Raw genomic sequence first — 6836 nt, forward strand, 5'->3', positions numbered from 1 at the left:
GCATTTTATGGCCGGAGGTGGTTTTAAGCCTTGAAATGAAGACGTACATCACAAGTTGATTCCTGGTTACAAAACCCTGAAGCCCCCCAGAATGAGGCTTCTCGCACTGACCGATGGTCACCCTTATACTGGTCAGTTGATATAGAAAATCAATCGTAAAACTACTTTTCGGATTAACGACCCAATTTACTCAGTTTCTGGAGACGTAAACTACAGCTAAAGAACACTTCTTCTCCCTTACGGGAGATCGTTGGAATCCTGCTGTATATGCTGGACTGGATAAGTATCTATTACTCGGTTTAAAGTACTAATTTACAGGATTTGGAATTAGCCTTCTGTTTTATTCCTCAAATTGAGTTGAAAGATGAGATGGCAAAAACAAATATTTTGCCTTTTCGCCCAATATCAGATGACCGAAACTGGTTATTCTCTGGTGCTGACGTTTGACATTAATTCAATGGAAACAAAGAATCAAATTCAGTAAGATTATTACAACCTTAATATTATTGGCGCTACAGAGAATGGTGGACCATGACAATGACCACAAACAGGACACAAAAGAAAAAGAAACTTGTTGCCCTGAGTTGCTGCAAATGTAACGAGTGGTTAAGTTGGTTTAGGTACACAACAACGACACCAACAACGACGACATTGAATATTGTTTCTCTGAGCGCAGGCCTGTGCTTGATACCCCCATCAAATTTAAGAGAATTATCAATGAAAATCATACATCATACACCAAATGCTTGATACTAGTAATCAGCATAATTTCTTCGTGTCCATAAGCTATATCAATAGATCAATTAAAAGACAGTGATGAAATAATTTTGAATTTAAGAAATGAATATATCATTGAACTATTCATGTTATTAATTCCCCATACAACATGACCAGTTCTATCGGCGATGTGTACTACAAGATTATACACAGGACTATCTTATAATGTAAGAAAATGCGATAATTCTGTTCATACAAGATGAAATACTGTTCAGTAGCTAAGAAAGTTAAAACATTATCCTAAATACTTCCCAGATTCTTATTTACTGCGGCACAAAGACACAAGTACTGCCCTTATCTTTGTCTGCCAAGACGCCATCGCGATATTTGCTTCACAGCTCGCTATTCTATAAATCAAATAACGCATAAAGATTTTCTTTCAGTTGATTTCGGGCAGGGCGATATTGAACCGCATCGCATGAAGTAGGTGTAGGCAATAAATGATTTATCAACCCAGATTCTACCGATGTTGTTTTATCGTCTAGCTAGGAACACCCTTAATAATTTAAAATACATATAGTCATTCGAATTCGTATCAGTAACACATGTGAGGCACGGGTTGCCCAGCCGTCTAAGGCGCCGCAATTCTGTGTACAGAGTTGCGTCCCTTGGGCAGCCAAAAATTATGATCGCGGGTTCGAAGTGTCGCACCGAGTGTTTCTACCTTTGTCAACACAGTGGTAAACATATGAGACCTGCATCATTTCGGGCTTTCCTGACACGGCTTACATGCCGTGATATAATGGGGAATACTGTACTAAACCGGTGTGTGTGTGTGTGTGTGTGTGTGTGTGTGTGTGTTAGAGGAGGAGGAGAAGAGACTGCGGGGGAGGGGCGCGGTCCGCCTAAGTTTAAGGATACCACTCGTATAGACAAGGGTCCAATAAGAACACACGACCGGTCATACAGGCTTGTTACGGTCAATATGTAATAAGTACAAGTGTTAAAGTATCGTCGTTTGCTCTGTCAGAATGGTGAATGGACCCAACAACTCGTCATTGCTGGTAGACACATTAGGGCCATAATGGCTTTCTCTGGGTATATATCGCTGCATTGTTGGGGTTCGTGATCAACTTTATGTGACCTCTCAAACCATTCCAACTAAATTGTGCGGTCTAGCCAAGACCTGATCACGCATTGATTCAGCCGAGGGCTGTTTGCTCACCATTCTTATATACAACTCTAAGGTAGCAGTTGGCAAGCACGGTCGCTGTGCATGACGGGATATTCGATTATCTGTCAGATTTGAGGCGTGCATCCGCCTCCCACCTACATCACGTGACCCTGTTGTGTCAACATGGCCGCCGTTTGCAGACAGACACCTCGCCATGTCAAAAACAAGGGCTATTCAATAATCAAAAGAATGACAGTGGTGAGATTGATTAATGCTCTTTTCAACAACTCACACCTTTACAATCGCATAATTGCACTGTTTTATGCAGCTGGGAACTTTGAAGAGGACAATGTTTATTTGTGCGCGTGCGTGCGCGGCGCGCTCGTGTTTGTTTGTGTGTGTGTGTGTGTGTGTGTACGCGCACGCTTACCAGGTGTTGGTTAAATATGTGATTCGATATGATGCACATTTATAAAAAAATATCATATACAAGGTCATTCATTAAAGAAATTCAGTTCGATTACAAAATACTTTTGTAACTGAGACATGTTAGAGTTCCAATTAAAGGTGAAAGTATATAGATCTATTTATTTAATATTCATTAAACACACATGCACATAGCTTATTTATTAGCAGTCATACATAAGTCATAGGGTCATAGTGTACACAGTCAAAAAGTAAAAATGGACAAGCCTGCATATCTCCGATTTATGGTTGATTCGCCCATGCCAACCTTAGAACTAGAAAAGATAGCGTTAATAAAATGTTACGTACATAGTACTGCACTACCTTACTAGATATACATGAAGAAATATAACTAACGGTCAACGTGATCTGTTGGTCCTAATTGTAACGTTGAACACTGACCACGTTGTGCGAGCTGGGCGTCGTCCCCGGTGGTGCTCCACGACGTGTAGATCTTAGGGTAGGGTAGGCTTAGTATTAGGGTAGAGGAACTTACTTAACAGCTCCTCTTCTCTCAATCCTGGGTAGGAATGCGCTAACGCGAACCTCTCTAACTTGATATGTCGTTTAAGACGATGTAACTTAATGGTTCCATTAAGAACTTATTGTGGAATATATGTATTTCATTAAACCAAAACTAGATTATAAATTATTATTAAACAAAATTAATCTAGAAAGCTCTATTCCACAACTTATTACCATAACACTACCCTTACCGTAACCCAAACGCTAACCTGGCACTAACACTAACTTGAGTGTTAACACTATAAAATCACCATTAGAAAATAGAAAAAATGTAGTATGTAGGTGGAGGATAAGTCGAATGGACCCGAGCGTACAGAATGGACACGAGCGTAGTGTGCAGGTAGCAGATATGTCCAATGGACACGAGTGTATTATGTGGGCAGCGGATATGTCGAATGGACCCGAGTGTATTATGTAGGCAGCGGATATGTCGAATGGACCCGAGTGTATTATGTAGGCAGCGGATATGTCGAATGGACCCGAGTGTATTATGTAGGCAGCGGATATGTCGAATGGACCCGAGTGTATTATGTGGGCAGCGGATATGTCGAATGGACCCGAGTGTATTATGTGGGCAGCGGATATGTCGAATGGACCCGAGTGTATTATGTAGGCAGCGGATATGTCGAATGGACCCGAGTGTATTATGTAGGCAGCGGATATGTCGAATGGACCCGAGTGTATTATGTGGGCAGCGGATATGTCGAATGGACCCGAGTGTATTATGTGGGCAGCGGATATGTCGAATGGACCCGAGTGCAGTAATTAGGCAGTGGGTATATCGAATGGACCCGAGTGTATTATGTAGGTAGCAGATATGTCAAATGGACCCGCGTGTAATATGTGGCAGCGAATATGTCGAATGGACCTCCGTGTAATATGTGGCAGCGAATATGTAGAATGGACCCGAGTGTATTATGTAGGTAGCAGATATGTCGAATGGACACGAGTGTAATATGTAGGTAGCAGATATGTCGAATGGACCCGCGTGTATTATGTAGGTAGCAGATATGTCGAATGGACTCGAGTGTATTATGTAGGTAGCAGATATGTCGAATGGACCCGAGTGTATTATGTAGGTAGCAGATATGTCGAATGGACCCGAGTGTATTATGTAGGTAGCAGATATGTCGAATGGACCCGAGTGTATTATGTAGGTAGCAGATATGTCGAATGGACTCGAGTGTATTATGTAGATAGCAGATATGTCGAATGGACCCGAGTGTATTATGTAGGTAGCAGATATGTCGAATGGACTCGAGTGTATTATGTAGATAGCAGATATGTCGAATGGGCCCGAGTGTATTATGTAGGTAGCAGCTATGTCGAATGGACCAGAGTGTATTATGTAGGTAGCAGATATGTCGAATGGACTCGAGTGTATTATGTAGGTAGCAGATATGTCGAATGGACCCGAGTGTATTATGTAGGTAGCAGATATGTCGAATGGACTCGAGTGTATTATGTAGGTAGCAGATATGTCGAATGGACCCGAGTGTATTATGTAGGTAGCAGATATGTCGAATGGACCCGAGTGTATTATGTAGGTAGCAGATATGTCGAATGGACCCGAGTGTATTATGTAGGTAGCAGATATGTCGAATGGACCCGAGTGGTTGAATAAGCCGAAGGGACCGGAGTGATGTGAGTTCTACACAACCGCCTTAAATAAGATACAACCTACATGTCGTTTAAAAAAGACAGCCGAAGTTCGTTCAATCAAAGTCATAGAGCAGTAACGTAAAGACGTTCCGAGAGATTTTTGTAATATTTGAAACCCAGCTTCTTCGCCTCTGTCATATCTAAAAATGTTAAATGAAGGAAGAGATATGCTGTAACACGTAATATAGTTATGAAAATACATTCTTTATGTATGTCTTAAACTTAATGTTAGTGTTATTGTCAATACTGAGACTTTGGATTTTGCATTTCATGTTTACCTTACAAGAAAATGTTTATTAAAAAAATGAAAAAGAAAACAATTGTCAGTACAAATTTAAAAGAATATGTTTTTTTACAAAATAAAAAAAGAAGGAGCGAGCTGCCGTGACCCGGATTCGAACCGGGGTTCTTGCGGCCACAACGCAAAGTCCTAACCACTAGACGATCACGGCTACGACCCGCTCATGCCTCCCGCTGGAGATAAGTCGAATGCACGCGATTGTGTTGATTATGTCGGCAGCGAATAAGTCGAATTGACGGGAGTGTATTATGTCGGGAGCGGATAAGTCGAATTGACGGGAGCGGTGTGAATTCTACACAGCCGCCTTAAAAAAGATACAATCGACTTGTCGTTTTAAAAAGACTGCCGAAGTTCGCTCAATCAACGACAATCATCTCTTCAGTAAATTACACCACGGACCTATATAACAAGTCCGTGATTACACTTCGCCATTGACGTTGTCTCATAAAGATCGACGTTTTGTTTTTTTTAATTATAGAGGGAAAGAAAATAAGACATTAGTGTTTCAATTTATCAAGAATGTCAGAATGTCGTTACACCATGCCCACCAACGCCAGCATTTTATATAAAACACATCCCATTAACGACGCAAACAAACTACGGTGACATCGAGTGTGTTCAAACTTCCTCCTAGGATATAAAAGCCAGCGACAAGTGTGCCATATTCGGTTCCTTATCGACAGCGGAATCCGTGCGCCATGTCATGATATGACAAGCTGTATAAACATGTAATATATCATAGTTACATATTTGATATACACGACTGTAGGTTTAGCATGCTATAATTGTTATTGTTTCAAGGTTGTCATCAACATTATAAGCTGACGTCGCTACCTCCGCTGTGGATGTGCCACCATATTGCCGACTTCCGTGCCGCCTCCACATGTCTATCGCGCGGCAGCTGCGATAATAGCTTTTTGCCAATATAAATGTTTCTTTTGATTTGGCGAGACAAATAGGCATTCCTATTTCACCATGGCAATACGGCTACACCTGACACGTGACAAAAAGTGTTTGTGTGTAGACCGAGATCCCGTCTATAGCAGAAACACGACGTTCTTCCGGTGATCAATACTGACAGAGAATGACACCCTGATATCATAGCATGGTGCTCTATTCCGCAAACAATGCATCGAACTTATATAAGTTTTGTTATTAACGGAAAAAAAAGATTATTCTCTCACATGAAATTATTTATTTAATATAAAATGGCCCGGGCCCGCTCTATAAAATGAGAAACGAAAGTAGGATATGTACATTAACAACATGTGTGTCTATACACTGCCCTGCATCTATGAAACATTATTAATGTCGAAATCTTCTAGAATGTTGATCACCCAGGTCATGGAAGAGAAAATGGAACAGCTATTAGTAAAGCATGTGACTCCAAACACTTGGATGACAACCCTGCAATATATGGCTAAGTAGTTTCCAAACTTACTTTGTCAAAACTTTAGTCCAATATATTCAAGTAGCGCGTGTAGTTTGTAAGACTATACTATCTGAGGATCGCAGGTCATACAGTACTAACTTAAAGACGCCAGAGTGATGTTTAAAAATATGAAACGCCTTTGTTACATCTAAAAATGGTTAAATAAAGGAAGGCGTATTGTTAGTACTGGGACGGCATTGGATCTTTCATGGGTTAAATTGTCAGTACAAAATTAAAAAGAAAATGTTTTTTAAAAAAAAGAAAAAAAAAGAAGGAGCGAGCTGCCGTGACCCGGATTCGAACCGGGGTTCTTGCGGCCACAACGCAAAGTCCTAACCACTAGACGATCACGGCTACGACCCGCTCATGCCTGCCTGTGGAGATTTCAAGGTGTTAACACTACACACAATCACACACGCTCAGTCAGTGAGAGTGTGGAGGGGTGATGTGTTACATGTTTACTGTATTTCATTGTGCAGACAGTACCTTTAGGATAATAACTTTTATACATCGATATTATATTCGGCCCCTTGTATTCTACTGTTTCTGTTGAAAGGTGT

The 6836-nt window shown here is 40.9% G+C and overlaps 2 non-coding genes across 2 annotated transcripts; both read right to left on the bottom strand.

The window, feature by feature from the left end:
• Positions 1-4923: 4923 nt before the first annotated feature.
• Trnah-gug (transfer RNA histidin (anticodon GUG)) lies at positions 4924-4995 on the bottom strand. Its single transcript has one exon. It is a non-coding gene; the product is annotated as a tRNA-His (tRNA).
• A 1563-nt stretch (positions 4996-6558) lies between these two features.
• On the bottom strand, positions 6559-6630 carry Trnah-gug (transfer RNA histidin (anticodon GUG)). The gene has a single exon. It is a non-coding gene; the product is annotated as a tRNA-His (tRNA).
• Positions 6631-6836: the final 206 nt, after the last annotated feature.

This window comes from Haliotis cracherodii, unplaced genomic scaffold (assembly GCF_022045235.1).
Source record: "Haliotis cracherodii isolate W230 unplaced genomic scaffold, xgHalCrac1.p SCAF_5, whole genome shotgun sequence".
NCBI classification, from domain to species: Eukaryota; Metazoa; Mollusca; class Gastropoda; order Lepetellida; family Haliotidae; genus Haliotis; species Haliotis cracherodii.